This window comes from Heloderma suspectum, chromosome 6 (genome assembly GCF_057233095.1).
Source record: "Heloderma suspectum isolate Gila_16-S chromosome 6, 16-S_ref, whole genome shotgun sequence".
NCBI classification, from domain to species: Eukaryota; Metazoa; Chordata; class Lepidosauria; order Squamata; family Helodermatidae; genus Heloderma; species Heloderma suspectum.
In genome coordinates, this window is record NC_139463.1 from 92,935,572 (window position 1) to 92,949,360 (window position 13,789).

At 47.1% G+C, this 13,789-nt stretch overlaps 1 long non-coding RNA gene across 1 annotated transcript; it reads right to left on the reverse strand.

The window, feature by feature from the left end:
* Window positions 1–563: 563 nt before the first annotated feature.
* On the reverse strand, window positions 564–13,099 carry LOC146341846 (uncharacterized). Its single transcript, XR_014784129.1, has 3 exons — window positions 12,922–13,099; window positions 4,726–5,017; window positions 564–2,023 (listed from the first exon to the last, which is right to left on the reverse strand). It is a non-coding gene; the product is annotated as an uncharacterized LOC146341846 (long non-coding RNA).
* Between the last annotated feature and the right edge of the window lie 690 nt (window positions 13,100–13,789).

Here is a 13,789-nt window from a genome sequence, read left to right on the forward strand (position 1 = left end):
AGTCTGGTGTGACTTCACAGCAGTGTTGCTTTATGTAGAGAAAGCAAGGCATAGGGATGCTGGAGAAATCTACCACAGACTCAAATGAGGCTGTATTCCAAAGAATCTGACCTCCAGAGTCTGCAGAGGACCAGCCACACTTACCTTCAGGTCCGGAGGAGTTCCCGCAGGGTGGCTCTCTAGCTTCCTAAAAAAACACAATACGCTAATGGCAGCTTTCAATAAACAGCTGTTTACTGCTAATTCCAGGAATCAGTTGCAATTAGATAAAAGTAAGTGCTTTATGGCTGCAAATGGCAGAAAATAGTCCATTGATGGCTGTAATTCTCCTGTGATAGGCTAAAGGCAGCCTCAGTTAGCATACTGTGTTTTTTAGAAAGCTGGAGAACTGCTCTGACAGACGTGGCAGGGCTCCAGAGGACTTGTGGGGCCCCAAGCAGCCCAAAGTGCCCCACAGTGGACCCCTTCCCTGGACCAGACAGTGGGGAGTTCATACATTGCTAATGGCAACACAGCCATAGCCACAGAAGACAATAAACACAGGCTAGACCCAGTTTAGATAGAAGAAATTCAAATCAACTGACTTTATTACTGTTTTTATACACATCATCAGAGAAGGCTATCTAAGACTGTTCGACTGCAAGCACTCGCCAAAGCTGTGTGTCTGAGTGTAAGCAAGCAACGGCATAAGGTATGGCTACATGCTCCCTCTCTTGGAAGGGCACACAAGGGGGGTGAACAAGACAAGGGGAAGGGGCTGTTGATGCAACGCATTCTCTGTCGCCTCCTCGTGTCTGAAAGCATGTGGAATTGTTCCATGTATACAAGAGCGTTTCGCTCCTTTATTGCTATATAAAGCACGACATGCATGTCCCTTTCAAGTGCTGAACCTTTCCAGCAGTCAATTCTGTTTCCTTTGCAATGAAATGTCTCCTCTCATATGTATCTGCTCAGCCTTTGCAGTCACCTTCAGAGGCCCTCCTTTGGCTACTCCCTCTGAAGGAGATTAAGCAGCTCACTGCAAGAGAGGGGCTTCCCGCTCCTTCTGCCTCATTTATGGAATGCTTTCCACAGAGAGGCTCACCTGATACCTACATTGTTATCTTTCTGGCAACGGGTGCAGACCTTTCTTTTCTCCCAGACATTTAACAGTTTGGGGCTGGGGCCAGGGGTTGAAGAAGAAGAAGAAGAAGAAGAAGAAGAAGAAGAAGAAGGTGTTTTTTATATATTTTATTCCAATGTCATTGTGTTGTATTGTGTTGTATTCATTTAGCTTTTGAAATCCCCCCAGAAAATGTTTGTTATTGGGCAGATTAATATATAATCAATAGAAAAATAATTAATTTAATAAATCCTTTTTCATTTACAGAAGAAAATGACCTCTTTAGTGGTAAATTGCTCTTGTTTCAGGCACTGAGCACTCAACTGGGTAAAACCAGGGGGGAACTTTCCCCTTTACCTGGGAACAAACGTTTCTTTATCCGAGTTATAATATAGTCTGTTATATAGCCACCAAGGCAAGGGTGTTTGTTTGTTTTTGTTTTGTTTGTCTTTTAGTGGTTGCACCTCCCTAAAGAAATGTGCCTGTATTTCATTTTTTTTCAGTGCCAGATTAATACATTTTAGTTCAAGAAATGTCATACTCTTCTTCACATTTTAAGCTATTTCCTCATTTTATCATTAATGTAATGGTTTGATGGCATATTGTAATGTTGTAGGATGGAAATAATTTATTATTTTCCTTTGTTGTTGGGATCTGTTGGATGAATGGCAGTATACAAATGTTTTAAATAAACATAATAAAATAAAATAATCTTTGGTATAAATAATGGGAACATCGATTGGTTCTCATACATGACATCAGAGGCCCAGTATAGGATACTTGATCATGCAAGTATGGAAAAAGAGGATATGCACTGTCATTCATGGTAAAGGCAATTGTGGATGTGCTTTGCTGATCATCAGTGGTGTCGCTGGATTTGCCATATTCTTTAGGAGTTGTTGATGTGCAGAGCATTGGCTGCTGGAATGGAAGAGTAAGGAGATTACCATATGCTGTTCCTGGAGATCTTCCCTTTGTAATGGCAGTTCGCTTGTGAGTAACAGAGTTCAGAGACTCAATGGTCAGGTTTTGGTATATTAACAAGGCCATGTGTACATAACCAATAGGCAGAAATCTAGATCACACAGGGTCATGTGCTTAGTAAGGAATTTTGTGCTGCACTGCCAAAGCAATAGGGGTAAATGAGAATTCCATTTGGGGGATGAAAGCTCAACCGTTTTTACAGTTCAGGCCTGCAGATTTCATTTTCCCCTGATGGTGTTGAGTCAGTGTGTAGGAAGTCCATCCAATATATGGATTCCCTGTTTTTTAATGGCAGCAATTTGACAAATTTGATTCCCCCTGCCACACCACCCTCAAGCCTTTAGATTTGCACAAATGGGGTTGTGATTTTTTTTAATTAAGTTATCAGAGACCTTGTGCAAATGCACATGGTCATAAGTCCCCCTGTCCACTCTGTAGCTGTGCCGAGGCATATTCTTGTAAATGTCCTTGTCAGTTTCACCCTCTCCACACACTACCTTATTTAGCCCAGCAGAGCCATATTCTGCACTTCTCAAGGAACTTGTAAATTTCATCCTCCACTTTGGTACTTCCTGAGCAAAGGGCAGGGGGGCATGGAATGAACAAGTTGTTGGAGGGTTCAGGGTGGTTTGTCAACCATGGCAACAAGCCACCATGGCCAGGTTCATATGCCATGACAAGCTGCGCTACTGAAAGTAATTATACCATTCCCCTGGCATGCATGGCAGCGGAAAAAAGCCACTGTGGCTTAATTCCCCTCCTGCAATTATGCAAACTGAGCCAGTGTATGGTGGTTTCTCCTTATGGGTACCCACCCTATATCTAATAACTAACCCAATCTACCTAATATAGATGAGACCTAGAGGGTTTTTAGGCTGGTGGATCCAGCCAAAGAATTAAAGACCTTCAAGGGTGGCAGTAGAAATGCCATGAGAAGGAAAGAGCAAACAGGTGTGTTTTTTCATTATTTTGCCTGCTTTTCTTTCCATTCACAGAAAAGGGTGTTACCAGTCTATGACAATGCCATGCAATTTATTGTCCACCTTAAAAGAAAGGGACTGGCAGTAAGAAAAATCAGAGAAGCTCTACCTGTGCTTGCTGTCAAGGCCAAGACCAAAGAAATATTTGGTAAATATTTACGTAGGCTAAAACGGCAAATCAAAAAGGGATGCAAATAGCGCCTGCTATGCTATTTGCATTCCCCTTTATTCTCGCTGTAATAGTCTACGTGAATATTTACGTAGACTAAGACGGCCAAAAATAAGGAACGCAAATGGCGGCGGCCATAGCTGCCGCCATTTGCGTACGCGGTTTTGGGGTTTTTTTTACCCAGAGCCCTCCGCGGCTGGAAATCTAGCTGCGGACGGCTCTGGCCTGGGCCTGGCCTGCTGCTCTGTGGAGCCGCTGCCGAGCAGAGCTGGCCGTCGAGGATTCCGGGGTGAGGAACGGATCACCTCCCCCCCCCATCGAGGATTCTGGGGGGAGGGATGGAACGCCTCCCCCCCCATGAACATAATCCATGGAAAGGTAAGTGACTTTCGTACATCCCTAAGTGAAGAATGATTTGGTGCTGAGTGCGGAATTATCATTGAGACATTAGGTTCAGCAGAGCCTGGACAAGGTGATGACATGGTCACCCAGGTTCCTAATTGTGTGGTTACAGAGATGTTGGAAATGTGGGTGACAAAACTGATCAGGCTAGGTGCCAAGGGAAAAAAAAGAAGAGATTTTTGCAGATGGATCATCTATTCCTGTCACATGCCAAAATTAGGCACTATGTTCTTTAGTTGCACAGGGATAATGGATTCCATCGTTCAACAGAAGGGTCAAGAGCAAAATAAAAGTAAAGAACAGCCTCTCCCCCTCAGTCTCTTTGCTTTGTTTCCAACTCCCAAACTCAACTTTTTCTCAGACTCATTTTTTAAAAAACGTTCTATGGCTATACCTTCTAAGTTGGGACATAAGAACATAAGAAGAGCCCTGCTGGATCAGACCAAAGGTCCATCCAGTCCAGCATTCCATTCACACAGTGGCCAACCAGCTGTCGACCAGTAACCCACAAGCAGGACATGAGTGCAACAGAACCCTCCCTCCCATGTTCCCTAGCAACTGGTGTACACAGGCCCATGGCCTCTGGTACTGGTAGGTCACAGCCATCAGGACCAGTAGTCATTGATAGCGTTCTCTTCCAGGAATTTGTCTAACCCCTTTTGAAAGCCATCCAAATTGGTGGCCATCGCTACATCCTGTGGTAGCAGATTCCATAGTTTAACTATGCGCTGTGTGAAGAACTACTTGTTTTATCTTTCCTGAATCTCCCACCAATGGTGGGACACAGAGGAACTGAACCATGTTGGAAACATCTGCTTCTGACAGCAGAAGTGTCCATACTACAATTTCTCAGATTGATTAATACCAACCTGGATAAAGTTGGGAAAAAAGCGGGGGGGGGGGAAATCCCAGGTATCAAGGAATTATCAGAATCATTTCACTTCCTTCCACTTCATAATTTACAGAAACAAGAAGGTATACCTGATGACATGAAATACATCCATCTCTATTTATATGAGACCACAAAGTCACATCCAGAAAGAAAATGATTAACTAGATCATTCATAAATTGCACACATACTCCCTACCTGAGAAATCTTGTAGATGCCCAAAATATTCTGCATCTGATAAGAGGAGTCCAAGTCAAGTCCTGTGATGACTGCAATAAGATTACCCTGGATATCACACTTGTAGTTGGGAACAAATTGGTTCATTGGAGAAATAAGATGCAATGCTGAATGAGTCGTCCACCTTGTATTCATATGGCCATCATAGACATGGAATCCCAAGGTGACATTGGGTAAGATCTGGGGTTTTCTGTTGATTTCCTGTATGGCAAATACCAAGGCCAGGATATGCTGGTAGTTCTGAGTCATTGCCCTACAATGAGAATTCCATTTGAGTCACAAATCTCTCTTGTATTTTGTAAAACCATTGCTACTGCATTGTGTGTCATTTTTGTCTCTGTTATACAACATTACACAGTCAAGAGTGTGTCATTTTAATTGCTAATACTAATGCTCTTGTGAAAAGAACCTCAAGAATCAACGTAAGTAGTGTAAACAGGAATCCACAGTTCTATGGATGAGAGTATAGAGAGGTGTCTTGATGATGGGTGAATTCACTTGTTAGTTTTGACACAGAAACATAGGGTTGGATCCCGATTTAGTCATCCTTAGAGTAGATCCACTGAAGTGGACTACCGTCTGTGAAAACCTTATGCCGCAAAACCCTTCCTTGTTTGTTTGTTTTTTGCCACAGACTAACATGGCTATCTCTCTCAAAATTAGTAAGGCATATAAGATTTTGGTTACATCAAAACAGCTGCATGTTTTAATTAAATCCATCGCCATCTCTTTCCACCTCATATAATTCTGTTACAACCTTTCAAGTTCTCCAGATCTATTCCTTAAGCTAGGTGGTACGAAAAGCAGGTCATGGGGGAAAACAACAGCAACGTCCAAAAATGTGGCCAGCTCTTGTGGCCATGGCATCTGCAGTATAGGTAGGGATGTCAGAGAATTCCATGACGGATCTCGGTGAGGCCGAATGCTAGTGCATTTGGTCCCCCAAAATCCATCGCGGAATGGCCTGCCACCCCCCCACCCCCCGCGGATCCCCCTGGGGCGAGACTTACCTGGGACAGATGTTTTGGATGGCGGCAGCTCCAGCAGCAGCTTCGGCGGCAGCTGGTCTTCTGAATGACTGCCGCCGCCACTATTTGCAGTCTGTGTCTTCCCCCCCCCCCCATAGACATGATAGGCTATGTAAAGACATACGTAGCCTATCACATCTGGGTAAAAAAAAATGCATACGCAAATGGCAGTGGCTACGGCCGCCGCCATTTGCGTTCCTTATTTTTCGCCGTCTTAGTCTACGTTAGGGGTGGACGAAAGTCACTTACCTTTCGTCGAAGCTTGTTCGCGGTGGGGGGGAGGCACTTAGCTACTCCCCCCGCGAAGTTCAGGCCGGGGGGGGAGGCTTCCCGCCTCGCCCGGCCGAAATTCAGGCCGGGGGGGAGGCTTCCCGCCTCGCCCGGCCGCGAACGCGAAAGTTTTTTTTTTTTAAACGCCCCCTGATAGGCTACGTGACGATTAACGTAGCCTATCACGGCTAGATCTGCAAAGTCAGCCGTGATAGACTACGTTAATCGTCACATAGCCTATCACGGGGGCGTTTTTTTTTCTTTTATTGGAATGACGGCGGCAGCAGCCAATCGAAAGACCGGCTGCCGCTCCCACCCCGCATGAACACCCGCCGAACCGCCGGCCGGACACGCCGGGAGGGACATTCGCAAAGGTAAGTCCTGTCCCGGGGGGGATGCGGGGTGTGGGGGGTGTGTGGAGGATTTCTCCCTGAAACTTGTTCGGGGGGCCGAACACGTTGGCGCTCGGCCCCCCGAAGTTTCGGGGAGAAATTCTCCGCCATCCCTAGTCTACATCAATATTTACGTAGACTAAGACAAAGAAAAGAAAGGGGAACGCAAATAGTGCCCACTACACTATTTACGTTCCCCTTTCTTTTCTTTGTCTTAGTCTGCGTAAATATTGACGTAGACTAAGATGGCGAAAAATAAGGAACACAAATGGCGGTGGATGTAGCCGCCGCTATTTGCGTATGTACGGGGGGTTTTGGTTGTTACCCAGAGACCTCCGCGACCAGAAATCTGGCTGCAGACAGCCCTGGCCTTGGCCTGGCCGTCTGCTCCGCAGAGCCGCCTTGGAGCACAGCCAGCCATCGAGGATTCCGGGGTGGAGGACCGGATTGTCTCCTCCCCCGTCGAGGATTCCAGGGGGAGGGACGGAACGCCTCCCCCTCCCATGAACATAATCCACGAAAAGGTAAGTCACTTTCGTACATCCCTAATAGGTACATACAGTCTCAAATGGAAGATCTACAGTCTGGATACATTAGTCAGTTGTTGCCTTCGTCAGGTGTTGCAGGTATCAGATTATGCCTAGCAAAGCATTTTGGGAAGGAGAAGCAATGGCTGATCTCAGTTTCTGAAAGCTTAAAGGCTAGCTGCTTTGCCTCTTGTCTTGGGCAAACACACAGGGTCCTGAACACACAGGCTGCATAGAGCAAAGATGCACAGAAATATGACAGTAAATAAAGTAACGATATACCTTTCATTTAAACAACAACACCACCACCATCTTTTCATGGCATATATAAGTGTGTTCAAGCTGCAGTTCCACTGCTGAAGATCAGTATGATAGAAGGCAGCATGTCATCTCGTGACCTTTAAAAACATTAAGGGCTGGCCCTATGGGCGGGCGAGCTGGACAGTTGCTGTGGTCGCCAAGCTGAGGGGGGCACCAAGTGGAGTTCAGATATTGTAAACATTATTATAAGCACTATATTAATGATGAGGAGGATGAGGATCATAATACAAAGCTGTAAGCTTTAAGAGGTTTGCTGGATATCTTTTTTAATTTATAACTTTTATTTATTATTTTAAAGATACAAATAATGGATATTCTAAGATAATGGATGTTTACGAAAAGACAGGAACTGCACACACACACACACACACATACACACACACACACACACACACACACATAGTACAAGCTGCGATAGCTGTGCTGCGTTGCATAATGTGCTGGCGCGACTCAGAATGTGGCTCTCAGAGCAGGCAAGGAGGGGCTGCAGCAGAGAATGCTCAGATGCCGTCCATGCATGCAATAACTCTGGCATGTGGCCCCAGCTTTGTGCACACATGCATAGGTCCTTGTGAGAGGCAGCAGCAGCCCCTCCCTCCACAACACCACACCTGCACCCGGCCCCATAAAGCTTTTGGGTGGCCCTGAAAAGCTGGTCATGGGGGTGGAGTGAGGCCACCAAAGGCATGCCTCGCCCAGGGCATAATTTATCCTAGGTCCAGCTTTTCCTGCTGCAGTTCAGCCCATCTATAGAACTGGCCTCTCTCAAGACTTAATAAAATGCCCTCCTCAATTGCTTCCCCTGCCCTCTCCTCCTTTTCTATTCCTTCTTGCTTGTATCGCTCCTGCAGGATCATTCTGAACATGCTCACACAGATGCCTTATGAACTTAAATACGATAAAATGGGTTGGGGATGGTGGGTACCGACGGGAATCACATGGTTTAATTAAAAATTACAACCATGTTATGGTACTACTAAGAAAAACCACATCCTAGATCTTCCCCCTGACTTAAAACACCTAACCGTTTCCAAAAAGATGTTGTACAAATGGAGAAACTAGGCAATAACATTCAACCCAGCAAATCTAAGGGGGAAAACAAACAAACACTAAAATACTAAAGGTCACTTGTCAAACTTTAAATTTCTGTAAAGAAGCTATTCATGACCCTTTGTACCTCAACACTGGACCATCCTAAAATCAACTTCTGCTACACTTCCTGAACAGAAGCCATAGAATCTACTGCTCCCCAAATGCCTGGTTATAGTGGCAGGATGCAATTAAAACAGGGCCACAAGTGTGGGCCTGTTATGACCTGGACAGAGGAATGGCGTAGGGGAAAAATCCTTACAGGTGATGTTCAGATTGTACTGGAGAAGGTGATTCTTCAAAAGATTTTGACATGGAGCTAAAGAAGGTCTGATAAACAAGGCCGCCGAAAAGGACATCTCCTGGCTGAAGATACTTGTGAAAAATAGGGTGGTGGTCCACGATGTGACATTTCACAATGTTTGCTTTACATGCCATGTGAGGCAACAGCAGTAGCAATACCAGCACCAATATCACCATCCCGAACACACTGAAGTGCATCTACTACACTGTTACTGGAGCCTCCATTACTGCAACACCAAGATTAGAGTGAAAGCACTGTCTGCTGGTAGGCTTGTACCCCAAAGTATGGAATGTGAAGTATCAGAAATAAGCGAATCAGATCCCTGCCTGTCCCTTTATCCAGGCGTTGAATATTACTGGCATATTCTTATGCCATTCTTCAGCCTTTGTTATTCATTTGGGTAATGACCACTGTGACTCCACAGCAGATACAGGAAGCAGAGGAATTAATGGCTGTCAATTTTGTAATTACAGTGGATTCATCTAAAACTAATGTATTCTCCATGGCATTGATTAACAACGCATTTGTTATTTTTGAACAGAAGTGGAATCCTGGTGGGAAAGTCCTTTTTTCATAGCTTAATTTCTTATCACTGCCTCTGTACTCCTCCATGCTATACTGAGTTCCTGCTTCTCAACAGTTGGATAGAGCATGTGAGGGAGTGGGAAGAGGCAGAGGTGGGATGGGTAGTCAAAGCAGGGATGACAGACAAAGAACTACCAGCAGAACCAACACATGCACAGATCACCTTGTGCAGAACTTTGCTTTGATTCTGCTCACAACCCATCGCTGGCCAATCCCATCTCCTCCTTCCCTAAGGCCACGTAGAATTGCCTGCCTGCAGGTGAAGATCATATCCAATGATAATAGCCCATGACCTCAAGCTGAAATGCCTGCAGCCCAAAAAATGGCTGTAGCAGGGCAAAACTCTACTTATCCCCAAAGATCCTCAACTGGGCAGACCACAGTATGTCGATAAGGCCCTAGCTTCTTCATTTCATTTCATTTCATTTCTTTCTATACCCACCCTAGCCAAAGCTTTCTGGGCGGTTCATAATAATAATAATAATAATAACAACAACAGCAACAACAATAATAATAATAAAATACAGCAGATGAAGTATAAAACCATTGATGTAATGACACAGAACAAAGAGCTCACACAGCAAAAACATATGTCTAAGAGACCAATCCTGTGGTCACTAGACAGTGTCTAGATGGCCATAGGATTTTTTTGGTTTATGGGAAACCAGAATCCGTGCTCCCCACCCCCTCCGCCTCAAGGCAGTACAGTTCTTCCCTGTCTCCATATGTGTAACCACAGTGTGGAGTGGGTTAAAAGGGGGCATTCCCAGGGAAGGGAGGGGTGGGGCGGAGACCATGGAAGCCTCCTTCCCTCTTGCTCTGATGTCCCCAGCTAGAAAGCTGAAATTGGCTGTCTAGCCACAAATTCATGGCAGCTGGAGCATGGAGGAGAAAATCACCCACCCACCCTGCATAAGTCAGCTGCCCCCAAGTTTAGGATTGTGCCCTAAAACAATGCTAAACTATCAGCCAGAGACAATCCAGGGGACTCCTTATATGCTGCCAAATGCTGAGAGAAGAAGGCAGTATTAGCCTGGCACCAGAAAGATGACAATGCTGGTGCCAGGCTTCGCACAATATTCAGAAGTGTTCGCTTTCTCTTATCTTTATGGCCACAATTATGTAAGTTCAGTAAGGCCTGTAATATAGGAACCCAGGGAGACAGTTATCTCTTATTGAGCGATATTACATCGGAACATGACGAAGGTACTATGTCTTGTCATTCTTTCAGGAAATTCTAGGGATGTACGAAAGTCACTTACCTGTTTGCGGATTATGTTGGTGGGGGGGGCGTTCCGTCCCTCCCCCCGGAATCCTCACCGGGGGGGAGGTGCTCCTTTCCTCCCCACCAGAATCCTCTGAGGCCGGCTGTGCTCCGCGGCAGCTCCGCTGAGCAGCCGGGAAGGCCCGGCCAGGCCAGAGCTGACCGCAGCCGGATTTCCGGCCGTGGAGGGCTCTGGGTAAAAAAAACAACAACAACTGCATACGCAAATGGCAGCGGCTTAAATATTTACGTAGATTAAGAGGGCAAAAATAAGGAGCTCAAATGGCGGCGGCTGTAGCCGCCGCCATTTGCGTACGCGGTTTTTTTTTTTAACCCACTCAGCCATGATAAGCTACATAAAGATTTACGTAGCCTATCACGTCGTGTTTTTTTTTTAAAAAAACCTAGTCATGATAAGCTACGTAAATCTTTACATAGCCTATCACGTCTTTCTTTCTTTCTTTCTTTCTTTCTTTCTTTCTTTCTTTCTTTCTTTCTTCCTTCCTTCCTTCCTTCCTTCCTTCCTTCCTTTCTTTCTTTCTTTCTTTTTCTTTCTGTTTTTTTTTTTCTTTTACAAGGGTGGAATTGGTGGCGGCGGCAGCTAGTCGGAAGACCGGCAGCTGGAGCCGCTGCCGCCGCCGCCACTGCTGGAGCCGCCGCCGCCCCAGGCAAAGGCAAAGTACAGACTGAAGGGGCAGGATTGCAGCTTGAGATTGATAGGCATATGGTCAAGGAACACCTCATTACTCTGAATGAGTTCAAATCTCCAGGGCCAGATGAGCTGCACCCTAGAGTAATAAAGGAACTGGCAGAAGAACACACAGAACCACTGTCTATTATCTTTGAGCAATCATGGAGGACAGAGGAAGGGCCAGATGACTGGAGGAGGGCTAATATTGTTCCTATCATCAAAATGGTAAAAAGGAGGAACCTGAGAACAGCAGACCAGTCAGTCTGACATCAATCCTTGGGAAAATTCTGGAGCAGATTATAAAGCAATCCATTTGTAAGCACCTTGAAAACAATGCATTGATTACTCGAAGCCAACATGTATTTGTCAAGAACAAATCCTGCCAGACTCATCTGATCTCATGTTTTGATCAGGTCACCTCCCTTGTGGACTGTGGGAATGCTGTGGACATAATAAACCTCGACTTCAGCAAAGTTTTCGACAAAATGCCCCATGATACCCTGATGAGCAAACTAGCTCAAAGTGGGCTAGATGAAACAATGATTAGGTGGGCCCAGAGTTGGCTACAGAATCGGACTCAAAGAGTGCTTATGAATGGGATCCTCTCAAACTGGGGGGAGGTAACAAGCAAGGTACCACTGGGCTCAGTCCTGGGCCCGGTTAGGCATGGCAGAGAATTCCGCCATGGATTTCAGTGAGGCCGAATGCATTGGCATTTGGCCCCCCGAAACCCATGGCGGAATGGCCTCCCACCATCCACCACCATGCGGTATCCCCCCCCCAGATGAAGTTTACCTAGGGCGGATGTTCTGGCGGCGGCAGCTCCAGTGGCGGCGGCTCCGGCGGCAGCTCCAGCGGCGGCTCCGGCAGCGGCAGCTGGTCTGTCGGCTGGCTGCTGTGAACGCAAATGGCGGCCACTGTAGCGGCCACCATTTGCGTCCTGCCAGGCTGCTGTGACAAGGTATGTAAGTATTTACATAGCCTATCATGGCAAAGAGCAGGGGCACAAACGGCAGCCACTATGCCATTGGCGTAGGTGCCTTTACGGTGATAGGCTACATAAATACTTATGTAGCCTATCACGGAAAGAGCAGTGGTGCAAGCGGCGTAGTGGCCACCGTTTGTGCACCTGCCCTTTGCCATGATAGGCTATGTAAATACTTACATAGCCTATCATGGCAGCCTGGCATGACGCAAATGGCGGCCGCTACGGTGGCCGCCATTTGCATCCGCAGCAGCCAGCCGTGAACAGAAGTTCAGCTGCGGACGTCCCTGGCCGGCAGCTCCGTAGAGCCATCATGAAGCAGAGCAAGGCCCAGGGAGGTTTCCGGGTGGAGGGACGGAGCACCTCCCTCCCACTGCGAATTCAAGCTGCGAAAAGTAGGGATGGAGAATTTCTCCACGAATCTCTGGGAGGCCGAATGCCAATGCATTCGGCCCCCAAAAATTGTTGGTGAAATTCTCTGCCGGCCCCCCGCCCCCCCCAGGATGGGACTTACCTCTTGCGAATGTCCCTCTCAGCGGTCGTTCCTGGTGGCGTTTCGGCAGCGTTTCGGCGGGGGTGGCTGTGGCAGCCCTTCTTCTGACCGGCTGCCACCGCCGCCATTGCAAAATAAAAAAGGAAAGCAAAAACACACACACACACACCCATGATAGGCTACATAGGGGTGGACGAAAGTCACTTACCTTTTCTCGCAGCTTGTTCGCGGTGGGGGGGAGCGCTTCGCTGCTCCCCCCGCGAAGTTCAGGCCGGGGGGGGGAGGCTTCCCGCCTTGCCCGGCCAAAATTCAGGCCGGGGGGGAGGCTTCCCGCCTCGCCCGGCCGAAATTCAGGCCGGGGAGGAGGCTTCCCGCCTCTCCCGGACGCGAACACGAAAGTAAAAAAAAAAAAGTCCCCTGATAGGCTACGTGACGATTCACGTAGCCTATCATAGCTAGATCTGGAAAGTCAGCCATGATAGGCTACGTGAATCGTCACATAGCCTATCACGGGTGACTTTAAAAAAAAAAAGCGCGTACGCAAATGGCGGCCCCCATAGGGAGCCGCCATTCGCATTCCTTATTTAGTTGCTGTAGTCTACGTAAATGTTTACGTAGACTACGGCGAAAATAAGGCAACGCAAATAGTGTTGCCCTTATTTTCGCTGTAGTCTACGTAAAGATTTACGTAGACTACAGCGACCAAATAAGGAACGGGAATGGCGGCTCCCTATGGGGGCCGCCATTATCCGTACACACTTTTTTTTTTTTTAAGTCACCCGTGATAGGCTACGTGACGATTCACGTAGCCTATCACGGCTGACTTTGCAAATCTAGCCGTGATAGGCTACGTGAATCGTCACGTAGCCTATCAGGGGACGTTTTTGTTTTTTTTTCTTTGATTGCAATGGCGGGGGCGGCAGCCGGTCGAAAGACCAGCTTCCGCTCCCGCCCCGCTCGAACACCGGACGAACCGCCAGCCGGACCCGCCGCCGGGAGGGACATTCAGGGAAGGTAAGTCCCGTCCCGGGGGGGTGCGTAGGATTTCTCCCTGAAACTTGTTCGGGGGGCCGAAC